Source organism: Salmo salar, chromosome ssa28 (assembly GCF_905237065.1).
Source record: "Salmo salar chromosome ssa28, Ssal_v3.1, whole genome shotgun sequence".
NCBI classification, from domain to species: Eukaryota; Metazoa; Chordata; class Actinopteri; order Salmoniformes; family Salmonidae; genus Salmo; species Salmo salar.
Genome location: NC_059469.1, coordinates 21708238 through 21735999, shown reverse-complemented (window position 1 = coordinate 21735999; position 27762 = coordinate 21708238). Strand labels below are relative to the sequence as shown.

General features: G+C 46.9%; 1 pseudogene; it reads left to right on the top strand.

Annotated features, from left to right (window-relative positions):
* Positions 1 to 8291, top strand: part of LOC106588146 (piggyBac transposable element-derived protein 4-like) — a 32195-nt pseudogene extending 23904 nt beyond the window's left edge.
* The last annotated feature ends 19471 nt before the right edge of the window (positions 8292 to 27762 follow it).

The window sequence follows — 27762 nt, the reverse complement described above, 5'->3', positions numbered from 1 at the left end:
TTGTGTACAACATTTTAGAGAAATAAGCTTTTGGTGCATATGGACATTTTCTGGGATCTTTTGTTTCAGCTCATGAACAACACTTTACATGTTGCATTTATATTTTTGTTCAGTGTATTATATTCAAGTACTACAAGGTAATTTCAGCATGGATAGGGTTTTATTGGGAGCACAGATTTGTACAGCTTAAGAGCAAATGCTTAGGCATTTTTGTTTGTGCCACCGTCAAGGAAAGGTGATCCAGGGGTGTGATGTCAACAGAACCATCTTACATAATGGGGGTAATTATTATGATCTTCCCGCTCTGACAGACAGCACAGTGCTGTGTGAGAACAAGAACACAGTGCCTGGAGCGTCTCAGCCTCAGCAGGCTGTGAGTGGATCAGTCAGGGGCTTCTCCACTTTAACAGTCTACTGTTTGGGTTGAGCCCTGCACCAGCCGCCCAGGAAGCGTGGCAGCATGCGCCAGCTCTGTTGTTTTGACACCTGACTGCCAGGGCGGAGTCTCCGTGGCGATGGTATCCCGGAGCGATGGCGTCAGTCTCCCCCTGCCCTGTCACACACCAGCCCTTGTTTTCATGGTATGGTGTGTTCCTGCTTTGGGCTGATGTGTAGTCGATCCTCTTGATGCGTTACCACAAGAATGCTGATCCAGGACTGGGCACCTACAACCAAATAGGTCTGACTGTGAGAAAAGGGCACCTGAGGTGAGGGTGTTTGACTGACAGCAGTTGTGCGTCCTGATGGTATACACTATAGGCTGATCTGTTCCTTGTTATACGTTGTCATTGTATATATTATCTGGAAATATTTTACAAAACTTTTCTGCACCGTACTGGCCGCCTACTTGTTTTTTTTCTTGGATTACCTGCCATTTAGGGGCCTGCCCTCATCTCACCACTGATAGTTCTGTGGCATTGATGCTATCTGAGATAGTGACCATAGTATCCAGGGATATACTGGTACATTGGACAAACAAAAATATCAATAAACACAGGGGGGTGCCGGTACAGAGTCAATGTGCGGGGCACCGGTTAGTTGAGGTAGTATGTACATGTAGGTAGAGTTAATTAAAGTGACTATGCATAGATGACAACAGAGAGTGACAGTGGTGTGGAGAGGGGAGGGGGGGGGGAGGGGCAATGCAAATAGTCTAGGTAGCCATTTGACAAGATGTTCAGGAACCTTATGGCTTGGGGGTAGAAGCTGTTTAGAAGCCTCTTGGACAAAGACTTGGCGCTCCGGTACCACTTGCCGTGTAGTAGCAGAGAGAGCAGTCTATGATTAGGGTGGCTGGAGTCTTTGACAATTTTTAGGGCCTTCCTCTGACACCACCTGGTATAGAGGTCCTGGATGGCAGGAAGCTTGGCCCCAGTGATGTACTGGGCCGCACACACTACCCTCTGTAGTGCCTTGTGGTCGGAGGCAGAGCAGTTGCCATACCAGGCAGTGATACAACCAGTCAGGATGCTCTCGATGGTGCAGCTGTAAAATAATAGGTTTTGTCATGCCCGCTTCACGACTGTCATGGTGTGCTTGGACTATGTTAGTTTGTTGATGATGTGGACACCAAGGAACTTGAAGCTCTCAACCTGCTCCACTGCAGCCCGAACGATGAGAATGGGGGCGTGCTCGGTCCTCTTTTTCCTGTAGTCCACAATCATCTCCTTAGTCTTGATCACGTTGAGGGAGAGGTTGTTGTCCTGGCACCACACGTCCAGGTCTCTGACCTCCTCCCTATAGGCTGTCTCATTGTTGTCGGTGATCAGGCCTACCACTGTGGTGTCATCTGCAAATTTAATGATGGTGTTGGAGTCGTGCCTGGCCATACAGTCATGAGTAAACAGGGAGTACAGGAGAGGGCTGAGCATGCACTCCTGAGGGGCCCCTGTGTTGAGGATCAGCGTGTCGGAAGTGTTGTTATCTACCCTTACCACCTGGGGGGCGGCCCGTCAGAAAGTCCAGGATCCAGTTGCAGAGGGAGGTGTTTAGTCCCAGGGTCCTTAGCTTATTGATGAGCTTTGAGGGCACTATGGTGTTGAACGCTGAGCTGTAGTCAAATAATAGCATTCTCATATAGGTGTTCATTTTGTCCAGGTGGGAAAGGGCAGTGTGGAGTGCAATAGAGACTGCATCATCTGTGGATATGTTGGGGCGGTATGCAAATTGGAGTGGGTCTAGGCTTTCTGGGATGATGTTGTTGATGTGAGCCATGACCAGCCTTTCAAAGCACTTCATGGCTCAGACGTGAGTGCTATGGGTTGGTAGTCATTTAGGCAGGTTACATTAGTGTTCTTTGGCACAGGCACTATGGTGGTCTGCTTAAGACATGTTGGTATTACAGACTCGGACAGGGAGAGGTTGAAAATGTCAGTGAAGACACTTGCTAGTTGGTCAGCGCATGCTCGCAGTACACGTCCTGGTAACCCGCCTGGCCGTGCGGCCTTGTGAATGTTGACCTGTCTAAAGGTCTTACTCACATCGGCTGTGGAGAGCGTGATCACACAGTCTTATAAGCTTCCAGGTTAGAGTCCCGCTCCTTGAAAGCGGCAGCTCTAGCCTTTAGCTCAGTGCGGATGCTGCCTGTAATCCATGCCTTCTGGTTGGGGTATGTACATACGGTCATTGTGGGGACGACATCATCGATGCACTTATTGATGAAGCCAATGACAGACTTGTTATACTCCTCAATGCCATTGGAGGAATCCCGGGACATATTTCAGTCTGTGCTAGCAAAACAGTCCTGTAGCTTAGCATCTGCTTAATCTGACCACTTTTTTATTAATCTAGTCACTGGTGCTTCCTGCTTTCATTTTGCTTGTAAGCAGGAATCAGGAAGATGGAATTATGGTCAGATTTGCCAAATGTAGGGCGAGGGAGAGCTTTGTATGCATCTCTGTGTGTGGAGTATAGGTGGTCCAGAGTTATTTTCCCTCTGGTTGCACATTTAACATGCTGATAGAAATTGTGTAAAACTGATTTAAGTTTCCCTGCATTAAAGTCCCCGGCTACTAGGAGCGCTGCCTCTGGGTGAGCGTTTTCTTGTTTGCTTATGGCAGAATACAGCTCATTCAATGCAATCTTAGTGCCAGCCTCTGACTGTGGTGGTATGTAAACAGCGACAAAAAATATAGATGAAAACTCTCTCGGTAGGTAGTGTGATCTGCAGCTTATCATGACAAACTCTACCTCAGGCGAGCAATAGCTCGAGGCTTCCTTAGATATCGTGCACCAGCTGTTGTTTACAAAAATACATAGACCGCCGCCGCCCCTTGTCTTACCAGACGCCGCTGTTCTATCCTGCCGGTACATCGTATAACCAGCCAGCTGTATGTCGATATTGTCGTCATTCAGCCACGACTCCGTGAAGCATAAGATGTTACAGTTTTTAATGTCTCGTTCGTAGTTTAATGTTCCCAGTAACTCGTCCATTTTATTGTCCAAAGATTGCATGTTTGCTAGCAGAATTGAGGGAAGTGGGGGTTTATTCGATTGCCTCCAACTTCTCAGAAGGCAGTCCGCTCTCCGGCCTCTCTTTCTGCGCCTCCTCTTCACGCAGATCACTGGGGTCAGGGCCTGTTCCCGAGGGAGCCGTATATCCTATGCCTCCGACTCGTCAGAGTCATGAAAGAAGAAAAATGATTCTGCTAGTCCGTGGTGAGTAATCGCAGTCCTGATGTCTAGAAGTTATTTTCGGTCATAAGAGACGGGAGCAGCAACATTATGTACAAAAAGAGTAAAAAAGTAAGTTACAAATAATGCAGATAAATGAACAAAAAAACACAACCGGTTGGGAGCATGTACAACGTCTGCCTTCTGCTCCGGCGCCATCTTACAACTGTCTGTGGGTGTTGGCTGGGATGAGTCTGTGACTGTTTGTCTGTGTGGGTGTTGGCTGGGATGACACTCATAGGGTTACATTTACCTCAAGGACAGGGTCTTGAAATTGCATAAGCGATATGTGGTATGTAAATGTATTGAATTTCACCCTTTCAATCTGGCTTTAGAAACCCAACCATTCTACTACAGCATTAGTAAAACTTACAAATTATCTCTTTATTGATTTATCAAAAGCATTTGATTTAGTTGATCATTCTATCTTACTAGGAACACCTAAAAAAATTGGTTTCACTAACAGATCACTAAAATGGTTCCATGCATATCTTAGCAATAGAAAACAATGTGTTTTCATAGAAGGAGACAAAGTTATTGGCCTCAGTAGAGGAGTACCTCAAGGTTCAGTATTGGCCCCCCTTTTCTCTATATTCACAAATTAATTACCACTCATTTGTCAGAATTCACGTTCACTTATACGCTAATAATACAGTGCTCTATACATGAGGTTAAAATATTTAGCAGATACAAGCAAGTCTCCCACTTTACAAAAATGGTTTCTAGCAAATCATTTGGTTTTAAATCAAACAAAGCCCTATATTAAGCTATTTGGTACATGGAAAATAATAAACTCCACAGCTGGCAATTTTAAATTTCATGCAAGTGATGTATCAACGCTTGAAAGTGTTGATTGTTTGAAATATCTGGGTTTGAGGATTGATTCTGAATTCTCTTTTTGAAAGTATATTGATTACATTGGAAAAACTATTAACTATATTGTAAGCTTGGGTTACTATACAGAACTGTTTTTCTTTATTCATTAAAAATACCTTAGTAACCCAACTGCTGCTTCCTATCCTAGACTATGGTGACATCATCAACCAAAACTCAACCAAGATTTTACTTTGCGAGTTAGATGCCATTTATAACAGACTTTTTGCAGAATCATTCTTGGATGCAATTATAAGACATATCATTCAAAATATATGGATCACTAAATTGGCTGTGACTCACAAACATTGGAACCATTTTTATTTTTTGTGTATCAACTTAAATTTCCACCTAGAGTTGATTGAGACCATCTAAATAGCATAATCAAAACCTGTCTGTTTAAGCTAGAGATATCAGTTTTGTGCATGGGCTGTCTCAATCCACCACATCTGCTGATGTCGGCCTTCCACATGTGCAGTGGAAGGTGGCAGAGCTACAGCAGTGTTTGTCAGACCAGGATTCATCCCGAAAATCTGTATTTTCACAAAAAGGTCTGTAGCTTCTGTTTTGCCATGCATGAACATGTTATTCAATGCTTTTGTATGGACTAGTAACACTAAGGCCAAATTCAGTGTTTCATCTAATTATTTTTTTATATTATTTTTTGATACCTACAGGGGTCCTAAAATTCCAAATAATATAGCTAAATTATCTATGTCATGACCATCTTAACCCTCCCGTTGTCTCGGCCGGGTCAGAGCGACCCGCTGGCTCGGCCATGTGTTAGGAGCCGTTCCCCCGCGTCCAGGCCGGGTCAGAGAGACCCGGGCCCGGCCATGTGTTAGCCCTCCCGTTGTCCAGGCCGGGTCAGAGCGACCCGCTGGCTTGGCCAAGTGTTAGGAGCCGTTCCCCCGCGTCCAGGCCGGGTCAGAGCGACCCCCTGGCTCGGCCATGTGTTAGCAATGCGTATGTTATAACCCCCTCTGCAGTTGTCCAGGCGGGTCAGAGCGACCCCCCGGCTCGGCCATGTGTTAGGAGCTGTTCCCCCCCCCGCGTCCAGGCCGGGTCAGAGCGACCCCCCGGGCCGGGCGCGGTGCGTCAGCGTGCAGTCGGCCGGCCGTAGAGAGGCTACTAATATTGTCAGGAAGAAGAAGAAGAAGAAGAAGAAGAAGACGAGGACGACGAGGACGACGATGAGGACGACGGCGAGGAATACGACCCCGCCGAGCGTGAGGCCGCCGCCGACGCCTCGCCGCGGTCCCGGTTTCAGCGCGGCTCAGGTCCTGGAACAGATAGCCTCCAGTGTCGACCGAGAAGACGAAGAAGACTTTTGCGATTCTCAAGACGGCGAGGAATACGACCCCGAACGTGACGCGGACGACTCGGCCTTGCGGTCGTGCTCCTCTTCTTCGGAGGAGGAGGAGGAGGAGGAAGAGCGAGAGGGAGAGCGAGAGGGAGACACGGCCGCCGCCCGAGAGCGAGACAGAGAGCCAGAGCGAGAGGACACGGCGGCGGCGTCCGGCCAAGCCCGAAGGGAGACGTTGCTGTCAAAAAACGACAAAATCAAATGGTCCTCCGCGGCATATCGTGGCCCGGACCAGCCCCGCGGTGACGCCTGGCCCTACGGCCTACGCCGCGTCGCGCGCTTGACATCGAGTCCACCTTCCGGCTGTTTGTCACGCCGGCGATAGAAAGGATCATTGTGGACATGACGAATCTGCAGCGGGTGAGAAAATACGGCGACGGCTGGCAACCCATGGACTCAGTCGACCTGCGCGCCTACCTAGGGCTGCTAATCCTAGCGGGCGTCTACAGGTCCCGGGGCGAGGCCGCGGCCAGCCTGTGGGACGCGGAGAGCGGCAGGACCGTGTTCCGAGGCCCCATGCCACTCAAGGTCTTTCACAAGTAATCGAGGCTGCTGCGATTCGACGACCGCCGGTCGAGACCCGCGAGACTCGCCGCCGACAGACTGGCGGCCATAAGAGAGATCTGGGACCTGTGGGAGGAGCGGCTGCCGGCCCTCTACAACCCGGGGTCCGACTTGACGGTGGACGAACAACTGGTCCCGTTCAGAGGTACCGTCTGCACGTATCTGTGCGTATCTGTGCGTATCTGTGCGTACGTACGTACGTGTACTATAGAGAGGTAGCGTCGGCGTGTAACATAAACGCCGTGTGCCCCCAATGATGAGCCAGCGGTAGTATAGAGAGGTAGCGTCGGCGGCATCATCATCATCGTCATCATCAGCAACAGCAGTATCAGCAGCGTCGGCGTGTAACATAAACGCCGTGCGCCCCCAATGATGAGCCAGCGGTAGTATAGAGAGGTAGCGGCATCAGCAGCAGTAGCATCATCATCAGCAGCAGCAGTAGCATCAGCATCAGCAGCAGCAGTAGCAGTAGCAGCAGCAGTAGCATCAGCAGTAGCAGCAGCAGTAGCATCAGCAGCATGACGCTGCTAATCTCCTTCCTCTCAACCCGGGGTCTGACTTGACGGTGGACCAACAACTGGTCCCATTCAGAGGTACTGTCTATGTATCTGTGTATCTGTGTACGTGTAGTATAGAGAGGTAGCGTCAGCTGTAGCATCGGCAGCGGCAGCGTGTAACATAAACGCCGTTCGCCCCCAATGATGAGCCAGCGGTAGTATAGAGGGGTAGCGTCAGCGTCAGCATCAGTGACGCCGCCGCCGCTAATCTCCTTCCTCTCCCTCTCCCAAAAGGGCGCTGTCCTTTCCGACAGTACATCCCCAGCAAGCCGGCCAAATACGGCATCAAGTCGTGGGTGGCCTGCGACGCCAAGTCCAGCTACGCTTGGAAGATGCAAGTCTACACCGGTAAGGCGGCCAGCGGAGCCCCCGAGAAGAACCAGGGTGCGCGCGTCGTCCTCGATCTCACGCAGGGGCTGCCCGGTGGTCACAACGTCACCTGTGACAATTTCTTCACCTCCTACGAACTCGGCCAGCGGCTCCTCGAGAGGAACCTCACCATGGTCGGCACGGTGCGAAAGAACAAGCCCGAGCTCCCTCCCGCGCTGCTCCAGTCAAAGGGCAGACAGGTCTCGTCCTCCAGGTTCGCCTTCACGCCCACCGCCACTCTGGTGTCCTACCTGGCAAAGAGAAGTAAGAACGTGCTACTCCTGAGCACGCTGCACACGGAGGCCGACATTAGCGATCGCCGCGACCGGAAGCCGGCCCTCATCCTAGACTACAACCGCAACAAGGGCGGCGTGGACAACCTAGACAAGGTGGTCGGCACCTACAGCTGCAGACGGATGACTGCCCGCTGGCCCCTGGTCATCTTCCACAACATCCTCGACGTGTCCTCCTACAACGCCTTTGTCATATGGCGAGAGATCAAGCCCGACTGGATGCCTCGGAAGCGGAACAAGAGGAGGGTGTTCCTGGAGCAGCTGGGAAAGGCGCTTGTCAAGCCCTTGATACAAAGAAGGCAGCGTCTCCCCCGCACCGAATCCGCGTCCGCGCTTGTCAAAGTCCTGCAGAGTGCCGACCGCGATGCGGCTCCTCCGTCAGCCCGGGAGCACGCCGCTGGCCTGGATGCCGCTGGCCCGGCCGCCGCCCCGCTAGTGGCGAGTAAGAGGAAGAGGTGTCAGCTCTGCCCGCCCAAGAAGGACGCCAAGACACACACGGCGTGCTGCAGGTGTAAGAAATACATCTGCAAAGGCTGTTCGCACGCCTACTGTCACACTTGTGCCCTCTGGGCCTTTAGCCGAGACGGGACAGGGTGACCCGCCGGGGACACGGGGAGTAGGCAGAATGGGAGGACAACGGGAGGGTTAAAACAATTCAATTTGTCAGCAATTCCATATGTTACCTTTTCCTGCAATTACAAATTCCAAGGGTACATTATGAGGTTGGAGTAAAGCGCAAATCATAGTCCACAAACGTCGCATTGTGACGTAGCTACTCAGCTTTGAGACCACAATCTGCAGAGGACAAACGTGCTCCTTCCCACAATTCCCATCCAATGCAGCTCTGGTATGCATCCTGTATTCATTTGAATGTGTTGACAGTTGGAAAAATTGCTTGAGCTGCACGGAGAATTCGAAAAGAATGAAAGCCAACGATCCAATATTCTAGAACACTGCTGTGCGTATGTGTACACGTTTTGGACTATGATAGATCTTTCCGATACGAAGGCCCAACTGACTGGAATACTTTACCTATAGAAGTAAGGGCATTCAAATCACACAATGAATTTAAGAAAGACGTTTATCAAATGATAAGAACAAGCTGTTTGTGTTTTTAACTATTAGAAACCTCCCCATGTGAAGATATTTGTAAATATGTACAGTGGCTTTCGAAAGTATTCACCACCCTTGGCATTTTTCCTATTTTGTTGCCTTACAACCTGGAATTAAATTAGATTTTTTGGGGGGGTTGTATCATTTGAATTACACAACATGCCTATCACTTTGAAGATGCAAAATATTTTTTATTGTGAAACAAACAAGAAATAAGACAAAAACCAGAAAACTTGAGTGTGCATAACTATTCACCCCCCCAAAATACTTTGTAGAGCCACATTTTGCAGAAATTACAGCTGCAAGTCTCTTGGGGTATGTCTCTATAAGCTTGGCACATCTAGCCACTGGGTTTTTTGCCCATTCTTCAAGGCAAAACTGCTCCAGCTCCTTCAAGTTGGATGGGTTCCTCTGGTGTACAGCAATCTTTAAGTCATACCACAGATTCTCAATTGGATTGAGGTCTGGGCTTTGACGAGGCCATTCCAAGACATTTAAATGTTTCCCCTTAAACCACTCGACTGTTGCTTTAGCAGTATGCTTAGGGTCATTGTCCTGCTGGAAGGTGAACCTCTGTCCCAGTCTCAAATCTCTTGAAGACTGAAACAGGTTTCCCTCAAGAATTTCCCTGTATTTAGCGCCATCCATCATTCCTTCAATTCTGACCAGTTTCCCAGTCCCTGCCGATGAAAACATACCCACAGCATGATGCTGCCACCACCATGCTTCACTGTGGGGATGGTGTTCTCGGGGTGATGTGAGGTGTTGGGTTTGTGCCAGACATAGCGTTTTCCTTGATGGCCTAAAAGCTACATTTTAGTCTCATCTAACCAGAGTACCTCCTTCCATATGTTTGGGGAGTCTCCCACATGCCTTTTGCCGAACACCAAACGTGTTTGGTTATTTTTTCTTTAAGCAATGGCTTTTTTCTAGCCACTCTTCAGTAAAGCCCAGCTCTGTGGAGTGTACGGCTTAAAGTGGTCTTATGGACAGATACTCCAAACTCCGCTATGGAGCTTTGCAGCTCCTTCAGGGTTATCTTTGATCTCTTTGTTGCCTCTCTGATTAATGCCCTCCTTGCCTGTTCCATGTGTTTATGTGGGCGGCCCTCTCTTGGCAGGTTTGTTGTGGTGCCATATTCTTTCCATGTTTTAATAATGGTGCTCCGTGGGATGTTCAAAGTTTCCAATATTTTTTTAAAACCCAACCCTGATCTGTACTTGTCCGCAACTTTGTCTCTGACCTGTTTGGAGAGCTCCTTGGTCTTCATGGTGCCGCTTGCATGGTGGTGCCCCTTGCTTAGTGGTGTTGCAGACTCTGGGGCCTTTCAGAACAGGTGTATATATACTGAGGTCATGTGACAGATCATGTGACACTTAGATTTCATACAGGTGGACTTTATTTAACTAATTATGTGGCTTCTGAAGGTAATTGTTTGCACCAGATCTTATTTAGGGGCTTCATAGCAAAGGGGGTGAATATATAAGCACGCACCACTTTTCAGTTCTTTATTTTATTTTTTAAACAAGTTATATTTTTCATTTCACCTCACCAATTGGGACTATTTTCTGTATGTCTATTACATGAAATCCAAATAAAAATCAATTTAAATTACAGGTTGTAATGCAACAAAATAGGAAAATGCCAAGGGGGTGAATACTTTTGCAAGGCACTGTATGTATATAGTATAGGTACTTTGTTTGATTAGTTGTATTAGTTTGTTGTAGCAGTAGTTTTTATTAGTTGTATTAATAGTTGTAGCAGTATTTTTTATTAGTTGTAGGCCTATAAGTAGTTGTACAACAACATTTTTATGCTGTTAATGAAAACTGTTGTTTTAATATATATGTATATTTTTTTACACTTATTTGGACCATTTTATATAGTAGACAGAGTACACAGATGGCGCCGACAGACATGGCAGCTCTGCTTCTAGCTCCTAAGCAACTTTGAAGTATTTAATCTTTTTGTGTGTTATTTCTTACATTATTAGCCCGGAATGTTTTTTGTGTTGTTACATACAGCCAGAAATCACTTTCGGATATCAGAGCGGCGGTAACTGACCAGCATTCCGACCAGAAATACGACTTTCTCGAATTGGATCCTTTGTTGGTACCCCCAAGGCAATTGAACTTATCCCAGAGGCTGCCCCAAGAGGTATTCAGAGTTGACTTCTAGTGCACACCATCCACCACTTACAAGTATATTACTCGCTAAAATTCGGTCCTTGGACAATAAAGTAGACGATCTCAGGGCGAGGATCTCCTTCCAGAGAGACATCAGGGACTGTAACATACTCTGTTTCACGGAATCATGGCTCTCTCCGGATATACTGTCCCCATCTATACAGCCAGCTGGGTTCCAGGTACATCACACAGACAGGAATAAAGAACTCTCCGGGAAGAAAAAATACAGTGATGTATGTTTCATGATTAGCTACTTATGGTGTGATTGTGATAACGTACAGGAACTCAAGTCCTTTTGTTCACCCGACTTAGAATACCTCACGATCAAATGCCGACCCTATTAGCACCCAAGAGAATTCTCAACGGTTATAGTCACAGCCGTGCATATTCCCCATCAAGCCGATACCACGACGGCCCTCAAGAAACTACACTGGACTTTGTGCAAACTGGAAACCACATATCCTGAGGCTGCATTTATTGTAACTGGAAACTTTAACAAAGCAAATTTCTTTATTTTATTTTATTTATTTTTTTAACCTTTATTTATACAGGTTTATTCTCATTGAGATAAATATCTCTTTTCCAAGAGAGACCTGGTCCAATAGCAGCAGGAAAACGCTACCAAAATTCTATCAACTCATTGCCTGTAGTATTTGCGCTTCAAAAACTCTCGACCATTGTTACTCTCCCTTCCAGGATGGCTACAAGGCCCTCCCCCACCCTCCCTTCGGGAAATCAGATCACGACTCCATTCTCCTCCTCCCTTCCTATAGGCAGAAACTAAAACAGGAAGTATCCGTGCTAAGGTCTATTCAATGCTGGTCTAACCAATCAAAATCCATGCTTCAAGATTGTTTTGATCACGCGGACTGGGATATGTTCCGGGTTTCCACTGAGAATAACATTGATGTATACACGGACACGGTGATTGAGTTCATCATGAAGTGTATCGGGGATGTTGTTCCCACTGTGACTAAATAAACCTACCCAAACCAAAAACCGTGGTTTGGGTGACAGCAGTCACACAAAACTGAAAGCGCGAACCACTACATTTAAACACGGCAAAGTGACTGGGAATATGGTTGAATACAAACAGTGCAGTTTGTAAGGCAATCAAATAGGCGAAACGTCAGTACAGAGACAAAGTGGAGTCGCAATTCAACAGCTCAGACATGAGATGTATGTGACAGGGACTCCAGACAATCACGGATTACAAAGGGAAAACCAGCCACGTCACGGACACCGACGTCTTGCTCCTGGTCAAGCTAAACACCTTCTTTGCTTGCTTTGAGGATAACACAGCGCCACCGACGCGGGCCAGTCTCGAGAACTGTGGGCTCTCGTTCTCCGTGGCCGATGTGGGTAAGACATTTAAGGGTGCTAAACCTCCCAAGGCTGCCAGCCCAGATGGCATTCCGAGCCTCGTCCTCAGAGCATGCGCTGAACAGCTGGCTAGAGTGTTTACAGACATATTCAATCTCTCCCTATCCCAGTCTGTCCCCACTTGCTTTAAGATGTCCACCACTGTTCCTGTACCCAAGAAAGCAAAGGTAACTGAACTAAAGGATTATTGCCCCGTAGCACTCACTTCTGTCATCATGAAGTGCTTTGAGAGGCTAGTTAAGGATCAACAACACCTCCACTATGCTGATCCTCAACACAGAGACCCCACAAGGGTGTGTGCTCAGCCCCCTCCTGTACTCCCTGTTCCCTCATGGCTGTGTGGCAACGCACGCCTCCAACTCAATCATCAAGTTTGCATACTTAACAGTAGTAGGCCTAATTACCAACAATGACGAGACAGCCGACAGGGAGGTGGTGAAGGCCCTGGCGGAGTGGTGCCAGGAAAATAACCTCAACGTCAAGAAAATGAAGGAGCTGATCGTGGACTTCAGGAGACAGCAGAGGGAGCACGCTCCCATTCACATCGGCGGGGCCGCAGTGGAGAAGGTGAAAAGCTTAAAATTCCTCGGTGTACACATCACTGACGATCTGAAATGATCCACCCACACAGACAATGTGGTGAAGAAGGCGCAATAGTGCCTCTTCATCCTCAGAAGGCTGACAAATATTTGGCTTGGCCCCTGAGACCCTCACAAACTTTTACAGATGCACCATTGAGAGCATCCTGTCATGCTGTATCATCGCCTGGTATGGCAACTGCACCCCCCGCAACCGCAGGGCTCTCCAGAGGGTGGCACGCTGCCTGCCCTCCAGGACATCTACAACATCTACAACAAAAATCCAGAAAAACGCATGTCAAAAATTTTATAAATTGATTTGCATTTTAATGAGGGAAATAAGTATTTGACCCCTCTGCAAAACATGACTTAGTACTTGATGGCAAAACCCTTGTTGGCAATCACAGACGTCAGACGTTTCTTGTAGTTGGCCACCAGGTTTGCACACATCTCAGGAGGGATTTTGTCCCACTCCTCTTTGCAGATCTTCTCCAAATCATTAAGGTTTCGAGGCTGACGTTTGGCAACTCGAACCTTCAGCTCCCTCCACAGATTTTCTATGGGATTAAGGTCTGGAGACTGGCTAGGCCACTCCAGGACCTTAATGTGCTTCTTCTTGGGCCACTCCTTTGTTGCCTTGGCCGTGTGTTTTGGGTCATTGTCATGCTGGAATACCCATCCACGACCCATTTTCAATGCCCTGGCTGAGGGATGGAGGTTCTCACCCAAGATTTGATGGTACATGGCCCCGTCCATCATCCCTTTGACGCGGTGAAGTTGTCCTGTCCCCTTAGCATAAAAACACCACCAAAGCATAATGTTTCCACCTCCATGTTTGACGGTGGGGATGGTGTTCTAGGCAGCATTCCTCCTCCTCCTCCAAACACGGCGAGTTGAGTTGATGCCAAACAGCTCCATTTTGGTCTCATCTGACCACAACACTTTCACCCAGTTGTCCTCTGAATCATTCAGATGTTCATTGGCAAACTTCAGACGAGCATGTATATGTGCATTCTTGAGCAGGGGGACCTTGCGGGCGCTGCAGGATTTCAGTCCTTCACGGCGTAGTGTGTTACCAATTGTTTTCTTGGTGATTATGGTCCCAGCTGCCTTGAAATCATTGACAAGATCCTCCCGTGTAGTTCTGGGCTGATTCCTCACCGTTCTCATGATCATTGCAACTCCACAAGGTGAGATCTTGCATGGAGCCCCAGGCCGAAGGAGATTGACAGTTCTTTTGTGTTTCTTCCATTTGCAAATAATCGAACCAACTGTTGTCACCTTCTCACAAAGCTGCTTGGCGATGGTCTTGTAGCTCATTCCAGCCTTGTGTAGGTCTACAGTCTTGTCCCTGACATCCTTGGAGAGCTCTTTGGTCTTGGCCATGGTGGAGAGTTTGGAATCTGTCTGATTGATTGCTTCTGTGGACAGGTGTCTATTATACAGGTAACAAACTGAGATTAGGAGCACTCCCTTTAAGAGTGTGCTCCTAATCTCAGCTCGTTACCTGTATAAAAGACACCTGGGAGCCAGAAATCTTTCTGATTGAGAGGGGGTCAAATACTTATTTCCCTCATTAAAATGCAAATCAATTTATAACATTTTTGACATGCGTTTTTCTGGATTATTTTGTTGTTATTCTGTCTCTCACTGTTCAAATAAACCTACCATTAAAATTATAGACTGATCATTTCTTTGTCAGTGGGCAAACTTACAAAATCAGCAGGGGATCAAATACTTTTTTCCTTCACTGTACAGCACCCGATGTCACAGGAAGACCAAAACAATCATCAAGGACCTTAGCCACCAGAGTTACGGCCTGTTCATCCCGCTATCATCCAGAAAGCGAGGTCAGTACAGGTGACTTGGAATGAAAGCTTGGAATGAGAGACTGAAAAACAGCTTCTACTTAAGGCCATCAGATTGTTAAATAGCCATCACTAGCCAGCCTACACCCAGTACCCTGCCCTGACCTTAGTCACTGTCACTAGCCGGCTACCAACCGGTTACTCAACTCTGCACCTCAGAGGCTGCTGCCCTATGTACATAGACATGGAATCACTGGTCACTTGAATAATGTTTACATACTGTTTTACTCATTTCATACAGTGCATTCGGAAAGTACTCAGACCCCTTTACTTTTTCCACATTTTGTTACGTTACAGCCTTGTTCTAAAATGTATTAAATTGTTCAATTCCCCTCATCAATCTACACACAATACCCCATAATGGCAAACAAAATACAGGTTTGTAGAAATGTTAGCAAAAAAATTACAAAATAAAAAATATCACATTTACATAACTATTCAGACTCTTTACTCAGTACTTTGTTGAAGCATCTTTGGCAGGGACTACAGCCTCGTGTCTTCTTGGGTATGATGCTACAAGGTTGGCACACCTGTATTTGGGTCGTTTCTCCATTCTTCTCTGCAGATCCTCTCAAGCTCTGTCAGGTTAGATGGGGAGTGTTGCTGCACAGATATTTTCAGGTCTTTCCAGAGATGTTTGATCGGGTTCAAGTCCGGGCTCTGGCTGGGCCACTCCAGGCTCTGGCTGGGCCAGGTTTTCATCAAAGATCTCTCTGTACTTGCTCCATTCATCTTTGCCTCGGTCCTGACTAGCATCCCAATCCCTGCAGCTGAAAAACATCCCCACAGCATGATTTTGCCACCACCGTGCTTCACCGTAGGGATGGTGCCAGGTTTCCTACAGACGTGACGCTTGGCATTCAGGCCAAAGATTTCATTCTTAGTTTCATCAGAACAGAGAATCTTGTTTCTCATGGTCTGAGTCTTTAGGTGCCCTTTGGCAAACTCCAAGCAGGCTGTCATGTGCCTTTTACTGAGGAGTGGCTTCCATCTGGCCACTCTACCATAAAGGCCTGATTGGTGGGGTGCTTCTGGAACAGAGGAACTCTAGAGCTGTCAGAGTGACCATGGGGTTCTTGGTCACCTCCCTAACCAAAGCACTTCACCCCCGATTGCTCAGTTTGGCTGAGTGGCCAGCTCTAGGAAGTCTTGGTGGTTCCAAGCTTCTTCCATTTATGAATGATGGAGGTCACTGTGTTCTTTGGGACCTTCAACGCTGCAGAAGTTTTTTAGTACCCTTCCCCAGATTTGTGCCTCGACACAATCCTGTCTCGGAGCTCTACGGACAATTCCTTTGAACTCATGGCTTGGTTTTTGCTCTGACATGCAGTGTCAACAGTGGGACCTTATATAGATAGGTCTGTGCCTTTCCAAATCATGTCCAATCAGTGGAATTTACCACAGGTGGACTCCAATCAAGTTGCAGAGACATCTCAAGGATGATTAATGGAAACAGGATGCACCTGAGCTCAATTTCGAGTCTCATTGCAAAGGGTCTGGTTACTTATGTAAATAAGGTATTTCTGTTTTTAATTTGCAATAAATTTGCCGTCAAATTTTTTTTAAAACTGTTTTTGCTTCGTCATTATGGGCTATGGTGTGTAGATTGCTGAGGATTTCTATGTACATTTTACATTTTTTTACATTTTAGTCATTTAGCAGACGCTCTTATCCAGAGCGACTTACAATTTGGTGCATTCACCTATAATATCCAGTGGAACAACCACTTTACAATAGTGCATCTAAATCTTTTAAGGGGGGGGGGTTAGAAGGATTACTTTATCCTATCCCAGGTATTCCTTGAAGAGGTGGGGTTTCAGGTGTCTCCGGAAGGTGGTGATTGACTCCGCTGTCCTGGCGTCGTGAGGGAGCTTGTTCCACCATTGGGGTGCCAGAGCAGCGAACAGTTTTGACTGGGCTGAGCGGGAACTGTGCTTCCTCAGAGGTAGGGAGGCGAGCAGGCCAGAGGTGGATGAACGGAGTGCCCTTGTTTGGGTGTAGGGCCTGATCAGAGCCTGAAGGTACGGAGGTGCCGTTCCCCTCACAGCTCCGTAGGCAAGCACCATGGTCTTGTAGCGGATGCGAGCTTCGACTGGAAGCCAGTGGAGAGAGCGGAGGAGCGGGGTGACGTGAGAGAACTTGGGAAGGTTGAACACCAGACGGGCTGCGGCGTTCTGGATGAGTTGTAGGGGTTTAATGGCACAGGCAGGGAGCCCAGCCAACAGCGAGTTGCAGTAATCCAGACGGGAGATGACAAGTGCCTGGATTAGGACCTGCGCCGCTTCCTGTGTGAGGCAGGGTCGTACTCTGCGAATGTTGTAGAGCATGAACCTACAGGATCGGGTCACCGCCTTGATGTTGGTGGAGAACGACAGGGTGTTGTCCAGGGTCACGCCAAGGCTCTTAGCACTCTGGGAGGAGGACACAAGGGAGTTGTCAACCGTGATGGCGAGATCATGGAACGGGCAGTCCTTCCCCGGGAGGAAGAGCAGCTCCGTCTTGCCGAGGTTCAGCTTGAGGTGGTGATCCGTCATCCACACTGATATGTCTGCCAGACATGCAGAGATGCGATTCGCCACCTGGTTGTCAGAAGGGGGAAAGGAGAAGATTAATTGTGTGTCGTCTGCATAGCAATGATATGAGAGACCATGTGAGGATATGACAGAGCCAAGTGACTTGGTGTATAGCGAGAATAGGAGTGGGCCAAGAACAGAGCCCTGGGGGACACCAGTGGTGAGAGCACGTGGTGCGGAGACAGATTCTCGCCACGCCACCTGGTAGGAGCGACCTGTCAGGTAGGACGCAATCCAAGCGTGCGCGGTGCCGGAGATGCCCAGCTCGGAGAGGGTGGAGAGGAGGATCTGATGGTTCACGGTATCAAAGGCAGCAGATAGGTCTAGAAGGATGAGAGCAGAGGAGAGAGAGTTAGCTTTAGCAGTGCGGAGAGCCTCCGTGACACAGAGAAGAGCAGTCTCAGTTGAATGCCCAGTCTTGAAACCTGACTGATTAGGATCAAGAAGGTCATTCTGAGAGAGATAGCAAGAGAGCTGGCCAAGCACGGCGCGTTCAAGAGTTTTGGAGAGAAAGGAAAGAAGGGATACTGGCCTGTAGTTGTTGACATCGGAGGGATCGAGTGTAGGTTTTTTTCAGAAGGGGTGCAACTCTCGCTCTCTTGAAGACGGAAGGGACGTAGCCAGCGGTCAAGGATGCGTTGATGAGCGAGGTGAGGTAGGGGAGAAGGTCTCCGGAAATGGTCTGGAGAAGAGAGGAGGGGATAGGGTCAAGTGGGCAGGTTGTTGGGCGGCCGGCCGTCACAAGACGCGAGAGTTCATCTGGAGAGAGAGGGGAGAAAGAGGTCAAAGCACAGGGTAGGGCAGTGTGAGCAGGACCAGCAGTGTCGTTTGACTTAGCAACGAGGATCGGATGTCGTCAACCTTCTTTTCAAAATGGTTGACGAAGTCATCCGCAGAGAGGGAGGAGGGGGGGAGGGGGAGGAGGATTAAGGAGGGAGGAGAAGGTAGCAAAGAGCTTCCTAGGGTTAGAGGCAGATGCTTGGAGTTTAGAGTGGTAGAAAGTGGCTTTAGCAGCAGAGACAGAAGAGGAAAATGTAGAGAGGAGGGAGTGAAAGGATGCCAGGTCCGCAGGGAGGCGAGTTTTCCTCCATTTCCGCTCGGCTGCCCGGAGCCCTGTTCTGTGAACTCGCAGTGAGTCGTCGAGCCACGGAGCAGGAGGGGAGGACCGAGCCGGCCTGGAGGATAGGGGACAGAGGAAATCAAAGGATGCAGAGAGGGAGGAGAGGAGGGTTGAGGAGGCAGAATCAGGAGATAGGTTGGAGAAGGTTTGAGCAGAGGGAAGAGATGATAGGATGGAAGAGGAGAGAGTAGCAGGAGAGAGAGAGCGAAGGTTGGGACGGCGCAATACCATCCGAGTAGGGGGAGAGTGAGAAGTGTTGGATGAGAGCGAGAGGGAAAAGGATACAAGGTAGTGGTCGGAGACTTGGAGGGGAGTTGCAATGAGATTAGTGGAAGAACAGCATCTAGTAAAGATCAGGTCAAGCGTATTGCCTGCCTTGTGAGTAGGGGGGGAAGGTGAGAGGGTGAGGTCGAAAGAGGAGAGGAGTGGAAAGAAGGAGGCAGAGAGGAATGAGTCAAAGGTAGACGTGGGGAGGTTAAAGTCACCCAGAACTGTGAGAGGTGAGCCATCCTCAGGAAATTATAATAAGGCTGTAACGTAACAAAATGTGGAAAAGTCAAGGGGTCTGAATACTTTCCGAAGGCACTTTATGTATACACTGTATTCTAGTCAACGCCATCCTATTGCTGTATATATACTATTCTATCTTACGTATTCTATAGATTTACTAAATATTCTAACCACATACTGTGCATAATGTCTATACATCCCATCACATATATATATTTATACTCCGGACTCCGACATTGCTCGTCCTTAAATGTATATATTTCTTAATTCCATTATTTTATCTTTATTTTATCTTTCTTTATTTTATCTACCATCATCTTCTAGATCTGTGTGTATTGTTGTGAATTGTAAGATATTACTGCACTGCCGGAGCTAGGAACACAAGCATTTTGCTACACCCGCAATAACTCCTGCAAAAATGCGACCAAAACAATTTGATTTGACTTGAAAACGAGATGGTGCATCTCAAGAAATTTCATCCTGCAAATGTTCAAGTAAATGAACAAAAATATGTTTTGTAAATGTTTTTGTATAGGTTTGCTTAGAAGAAATAATATTGTATCTGAAGTTCAAGGTTCAAGGATATTTATAGTACAGTGCAGAGGTGTGTTCTGGGTAGTACTTCATTTTATTGTTAGCCAACACAAGGTCACACTTGTATAAGATAGCAAGATGGGTGACTGTGCTATCATTCTATACAAAGACATCCAAAAACTCCCTATTTCACACAATGCCAAAAATCCATAAATCCACACAGTGTACGTCACATAGTATAATACAATGCTAAAATTTAAACACGTACGCACACACACACACACACACACACACACACACACACACACACACACACACACACACACACACACACACACACACACACACACACAGTACACAATGTATCACAATGAATACACAACTGGGCGTTGTGAAATGTGTTCCTTGGCAGCAGATGAATGACGGGGCAGAAGCCCCAAGCAACCCCCCCTTCCCCCCACCCCTCCTCTAAGCCAGCCTGCTGGTCTTTATCTCACTTGGTTGACTCCAGAGAAAGGCAGGGTGTGTGTGCTTGAGTGTGTCCATATTATGTGAGAGGGAGTCTGAATGTTTATCTTGTCAGTGTATTATATGCTCTGCATGTGTGAGTCTGTGTGTGTGTGTGTGCATGGATCTTGTGTTTTTGTATACTGTATGTTTGAGTACTCATCTATGCTTAATGAGCGTACATGTGTCACAGGGGTCTGTGTGTGTATGTGCAATAAGTGTGTGTGTGTCCAGGACAGGTCTGAGGATAGGCCTGCTGAGGCACTAGCTCGGTGTAAGCAGGTCAGGTCCGGCGGGGGTTGCTGACGTCAATGGAGGGGCTGGTCTCTGTAATACTACTGTAGAGAGAGAGGGGGGGGGGGACTACTGGACCCAGGGCCGGGTGGGTTAAAGGCACTGGTCCATGGGGTCAAGTACAGACACCTGGGTCTTAGATAATAACCTAGCAGTGATTACTGCACTTAATAGACTGGCCTCTCTCATTCTCTATCTGTCTCTCTCTCTCTCCCTCCATCTCTCTCTCTCTCTCGCTCTCCCTCCATCTCTCTTTCCCTGACTCTCTCCCTCTCTCCCTGGCTTGCACCTGCCATCTCGGTCTGGCATTGTGCTGTTGTGAAAACGTTTAACCGACGTTGAATGAGCACCCCTCCCCCTCTCGTCCCAATGTTAGAGGGGTGGAAAAGGGGGAGCCAGGATATAGAGGGGAAGAATGAGAGGCCAACAAAGGGCATGTTCTGCCTCCCCAGCATTCTGCTCCTCTTCATCCCTGCAGAACGAAAGGCATGTCTTTCTTTCACTCAATAGAGAGGAATATTGGTGATTGCTCTCATTCCAAAATGAGCATCAGAGTACAGAGTAGGGGAGAGAGGAAGAGAGAGGAGAGAAACCCCAAACTCGTACAGGGGCATGGGGGGGGAATGTGACTTGGGATGGGGCAAAGTTGTGGGGTAGTGGGAGATGGGGTGGAATGGAGGGTTTATTGGAGAGAGGAATGTATGGATCTGACCCTCCCCTGCTAGCAGGCAGACACATTCCAGCTCCTTTTTGTTTCTGGAGGGGGGTATATGGGGGGGGAGGGTGGGACTGTCGTTTGTAAGTGTTATCCGTCTTTTGACCACATAAAGGTTGTCTGAGCAGGAAGGGGATCACCTGGGTGACAGGTCACGGCATCTTCAGCCAGAGGTGACCCCCACTCCCCTAACCCCTTCCTCCTCCAGACCCCCTACCAACCCCTCTGCCGTGCCCTCGCTCTCACCTGTCCTCATGTGAAGTCAGCCAGGAGAGAGCACTTTCTCTGTCTCTTAATCTCGCATTAGCTTTTCCCATTAATAGCTTGTTGTTCGTAGTTTGCTGAGTTTCAATTATTTCTGTAATTGTCTGTAATGGAACATGTTCCATTGCAGACAAGAGCCAGGAAGAACAGGACAGTGCAGAGCCCTTGCATTGAAATGTCAGATACATTGATGAAAGACCTTGTTAATGCCAGGTATTATATTACTTCAGGTAATATCCGTTCTTAAGCCTTTTAGTACAATATGTCTTCAGTGTCCAATGTTAGTCATGTGGACTCCATGTGGTATGTTTTCTTCATAACATTTTCCAACTCCCTCACTTTCATTTCAAACCAACAATCCTAGCAACTGAAAAAAAATACAGTATTCATTCAATGGAAATGCACTGTCTATGATGAATGGGAGACAACACACTTCCCTCCTCATACACACACACACACACACACACACACACACACACACACACACACACACACACACACACACACACACACACACACACACATATCCATAGAGTGCGGGAAAAAACAATTACAGTTTCTCATTAAAATACTCTTAATCCCTTTATGCGAAACACAGTTACACAAGTATATACAATGAGGAGGAAAAAAAGAGTGCGAATGTGCAGCGAATAATTACATATATCATGGAGTCGTCTCTTTTATTTTGGGTGTCACTTGTGATGTCACTGGCTGCTTTCGTTCATTTGAATTCAGACCTTTATCTCTGGGCCGCAGCAGATTGAGTGACGGCCCACCAAACGCTCGCGACACTGTCCTATTGATTTCTCTAAATCCCCAACAATAGCATTTGCATGCTTGTTTCTGTAATAATACAGATATGCCATTCGGAATTAAAGAGCCTCGCAGACCAGAGGTAACTAATTGTGCGCTGTGTAATGAGTGCAGTTTCAATTTGATATAACCCACAGCTTTCTCTCGCAGCCCTGCGCTAAGTACTTTCAAGTCTTTGTGGGGAAATAATTGATTTTTTGTGCTTTGGGCGCAAGGAAAACTATTATGATCTTTTGAATAATAGCAGCGGAAGGCCCGTGAATGATTTAAATTGGTATTAGAGGAGGAAGCCTCGGCGGGAAGATAGCGCCTTTTGACTGACAGTTTGCAAATGGCCCCCGTTCTTGATTACTCATTCTCTTAAGGTGGAAAGGAGCGAAGCTTCATTTTTGGAGTAATGTTGGAAGTCATTATTGACTCTCTGTGTCTGTTAACAAACACATTGAGAGGCTGGACGGTTGGGGTGGTCTCACCCACTATGCCAGGGGCTGCTGTGGACCAGACCAGGGTGAACACAGTGGGTGGGGTGGGTTGGCTGCTACAGAGCTCCACAGCAGACTGAGGAAGTGTGTCTGTGTGTGATAGGAACAGCCTCTTGTGCTGCCTCTCTCCTGTGGCTGCCTGTGGACGGTCTTAAACGTGCTACTGTCAGTGCCAGCCAGCTGGATTTGAGGGAAAATGTGATTATTCTGGGTATCAGTGTGGTTTGGAAGTCTTTCTCTCTCAAGGCTGAAAACTCGTTTTTTCCCGTTCTCCTCAGGCTTTGTTTCCTTTGTAACAAAAGCGGTTTCTTATTTAACGCAGCGTGTTCGAATTTCACACTCTTAATTGTTTGTGTAGATAAAGGGGTTTTCAGTGTGGGGGGACATATTCCCATGATGACTACAGGGGTGGTAACGGCCATGTCTGTCTTTGAAAGAACTAGTTTCCTATTAACTTTTGGCTATGTTTTCAAAAGGGTAATGAAATACTAAATAATAAAAGAAATGTACATAACGGCTCTTAATTATGGCAGAAAAGGGATCTGGCTTGGTTATGTACAATATGCACCTGCAAAGAATGTACAGTATGTTACAGCCCAATATAATGTACTTTGATACATAGGACAAGCAGACAAACAATGTGGTTGTGGACTAACATTTTAATCCGAATTCTGAGTTCATATCCAATATGCTTTGTTTAACTATTGAAAATCATAAAATGTCATTTTATCCACATATGCCAGTACATAAAGTTTATTTTAATTTTTGATTTAACCTTTATTTAACTAGACAAGTCAGATTTACTTGATGAAGTAAATCCAAGGAAGATAAATGTGTTGTGTGTCAGTTCCAGATTAGTGTATGTTTGCTTTGACTGAATATAGAGCAGTAATAGTAGTATGAATAGCAATATCATATCTGCACTGAAAGAAAAAAGAGGAGTAGAAAGGAGCCATAGAGACAGGAGACAGGAGACAGGAGACAGGAGACAGGAGGGATTGCCTTTGGCACTGCAGTCATATGCAGGTTTTTGTGAATCGCCTTGTCAATTCGTCCCAGATGTGATGGCTTAATGTGTGTGTGTGTGTGTGTGTGTGTGTGTGTGTGTGTGTGTGTGTGTGCTCCACGTCTCTTTACCTCACAGCCACCACGCAGTTATCTCCGTAGTGAACACACACACACACACACACACACACACACACACACACACACACACACACACACACACACACACACACACACACACACACACACACACACACACACACACACACACACACACACACACACACACACACACACACACTGCTCGCCATATTGTTCCTATCACATTGTTTCCTGTGACCTTCTGTCAAGAGCAGCCAGCCCCGATCTGTTGGCAAACACAGCCTCCAAGGAGTGAAGCCTGTAGGCAGGAGTGAAGCTTCACCTCTTCATATCTTTCTACTTCTATACTTCTCATTATCTCGCTCTACTCTGCTCTACTCCTCTCTCCTCCGCTCTACTGCTCTCTCCTCCTCTCTACTCCTCTCTACTCTGCTCTACTCCGCTCTACTCCACTCTACTCCTCTCTCTTCCTCTCTACTCCGCTCTACTCCTCTCTCCTCCGCTCTACTCCTCTCTACTCCTCTCTCTTCCTCTCTACTCCGCTCTACTCCTCTCTCCTCCGCTCTACTCCTCTCTACTCGTCTCTACTCCTCTCTCTTCCTCTCTACTCCGCTCTACTCCTCTCTACTCCGCTCTCCTCCTCTCTCCTCCTCTCTTCTCCTCTCTCCTCCGCTCTACTCCTCTCTCCTCCTCTCTACTCCTCTCTACGCTCTAAGACAGACCCATGTGTCCAGTAGCAAATGAAAACAATATTGCTGACATACATTTTTTGAAACATAGAGGGATCGTGCTCACAATATTTCATTTAGCATTGCCTAATACACACTTTATTTGGACAGTGAATCTCAAACTTTTTATTTTAACTTCATACTCCAGCATTTTGGATTTGATATCAATTGTTTCATATGAGCCGACAGTACAGAATGTCACCTTTTATTTCAGTGTGTTTTCATACATATGTTTTACCGTTTAGAAATTAAAGCACTTTATGTATCTAGTCCCCCCCATTTGAAGGTGTCATAAGTATTTGGACAAATTAACTTGTAGTGTATTAAAGTTGTCAAAAGTTTAGTATTTGGTCCCATATTCCTAACATGCAGTGACTACATCTTGCTTGTGACTCTACAAACTTGTTGGATGCATTTGCAGTCTGTTTTGATTGTGTTTTGGATTATGTTGTGCCCAATATAAATTAATGGTAAATAATGTATAGTGTCATTTTGAAGTCACTTGTAAATAAGAATATAATATGTTTCTGAACACTTCTACATTAATGTGGATACTACATTGTTCCAGTCTGTAATCCCCACGTCTCAAACTGAGCACCATCATTCCTGTTCCCAAGAACTCTAAGGCTACCTGTCACAATGACTACCGCCCTGTAGCACTCATCTGTAATCATGAAGTGCTTTAAAAAGCTAGTCCTGTCACCTCCATCATGGGCTTCAGGTAGCCTAGCGGTGAAGAGTGTTGAGCCAGTAACTGAAAGTTCGCTGGTTCAAATCCCCGAGCCGACTAGGTGAAAAATGTGTCGTTCTGCCTCTGAACAAGGCAGTTAACCCACTGTTCCTAGGCCGTCATTGAAAATAAGAATTTGTTCTTAACCCTGAGCAAGGCACTTGTAAACTTCTCTGGATAAGAGCATCTGCTACAGTAAATGTAATCCCATATAGACCCACTCCAATTTGCATACTGCCCAAACAGCTCTACATGCAATCTCAATTGCACTGCCCTCTCCCACCTGAACAAGAGGAATACCTATGTGGGAATGCTGTTCATTGACTACAGCTCAGTGTTCAACAACACAGTGACCTCCAAGATTGCGACCCTGGGTGTGTGCTTAGCCCCCTCTTGTACTCCATGTTTATCCATAACTGTGTGGCCACGCATGACTCCACCTCCAGGCCTGATCACCAATGGTGATGAGACAGCCTACAGGAAAGAGATGGCAGTGTGGTGCCAGGGAAAAACCTCTCCCTTAACTTCAGCAAGACCAAGTAGCTGATCGTGGACTACAAGACACGGGGGGGGGGGCACACAGACTGAAGAGGGTCAAGAGCTTCAAGTTCCTTGGTGTCCACATCAATGAGGACTTAACATGGTCCTCTCATACCAGAACAGTCATAAAGAATGTGATCGCTGAGCCATCCCTGAGTCTGAGTCTGGTAACTTATATGGGGTGGCAGGTAGCCTAGTGGTAAGAGCGTTGGACTAGTAACCGAAAGGTTGCAAGATTGAATCCCCAAGCTGACAAGGTAAAAATCTGTCGTTCTGCCTCTGAACAAGGCAGTTAACCCACTGTTCCTAGGCCGTCATTGAAAATAAGAATTTGTTCTTAACTGACTTGCCTAGTTAAATAAAGGTATAAAATAAAAACGTCTGAAGGTTAACATGGGAGGTTAGCAGTTTTGGAGGGGTATGAAGGGGAGTGTATGTAGGAAAGATGCATTCTGTCTGTGATTGGGTTATCCACCTCTTTCTATTATATAAAGTGTCCTGTGAGCACATAGACTTACTTTATACAATGGATATTAAGCATAAAGTGGTATTATATTTTGATGGTGAAAATTTTTAAATCCAGTTAGTTAATAATAAACTAATTAACATTTGATTACAGTCTGAGGCGACAAATCCTAACAGAGATTTATTTTCACCAGACTTCCCTTCAACCAAATTATATAATTGAAATATAGCCCAAAATACCTACAAACACAATTATCATAATAATTAGGTTTTTTAACCATTAAAACAATGATTATATTTGCATATTTTGCAATACAGATGACATTTGAAAAATAATTGAAACAGCAGTGAAGGCATGCAAAATTACATATAATATTGTGCACAATGTTTGTGCGTGTGTAAACGTGTGTGTGTGTGCGTGCATGTTACACAAACTTGTATGGGGGACCGGATGAGGAAGAACATTTCTATACCCACCTTTGCACATGCAGCCATGCTGTTAATGTGTTTGTTTGTGTGAGTATACTTAGTTCCTGAGTGTGTGAGGTGGAACTGACTCCTTTAGAGTGCACACAGCTCGCAGTTCTCTCTGGGAGAGGCAGCGCTTCATTTAGTTGGTCATAACTAATAGTCTCTAATCTGCGAGCTGAAGTCTGCTGAGAATATTGGACAGCGTAAAGGTTAATCACCACTGCCTGGTTAGCCAAGGAAGACGAGCTAATTCCACCGAAGGCAAATGGCATGCGTTTTTATCTGGGCCCGATAAGGAGTGTTAATATACCGAGCAGAATGGATGCTCAAGGGCCTGGTTCCCCTTATCAGCAAACTTTACAACAGGAGCCCGGCAACAGCGCAACCCCCACACCGCTCACAACAAGCACCTCATTTCACCTCTCAAGCAGAACTATCGCTTCGCCCCTGTCCCCCAGCCACAGGAGTCCCCCCACCACCCTCCCTGTCTCCCCTACCTCTACCCCCAAAGCCACAGCCACCAGAAATGGGGGTATTATGAGCTGCGGCTAATTGGAAGATCCCTCTAATGCATTAAGAGATAAAATACTTTGGCTGTGGGCCTAAAGCGTGGATCAGAACAACATTGGAAGCTATCTAGCCTTGTCACACACTCAGAGATTTCCATACAAACACAGCAAGACCAATTACCCAAAACACATCACTGTTTGTGCTACAATACACACTCCCTGCCAGTGCAGAGGCCTGAGGAAATTAGTGTGTGGGAGGATAGGGGACGAAGGAAATTGGCTTAGTGTTTTTTTTATTGTGTGTGTGTGTTTATGAGAGGGGGAAGAGGGGAATTTGCTTCAGGACTCTCTGTGTGTGTGTGTGTGAGAGAGAGAGAGAGAGAGAGAGAGAGAGAGAGAGAGAGAGAGAGAGAGAGAGAGAGACATCCATAAAAACTAAGATATTAAGGTAGTGGGGTAATCATTGCTAATAGGGAAGCAGGCATCTGTTTGCACTGTGGCTGTCTGTTTTTTTTCAGATGCTAATGAATGTTTGTTATCACTGGCTGCGGGGCGCAGGGGGGGCTTCATTTGAACTG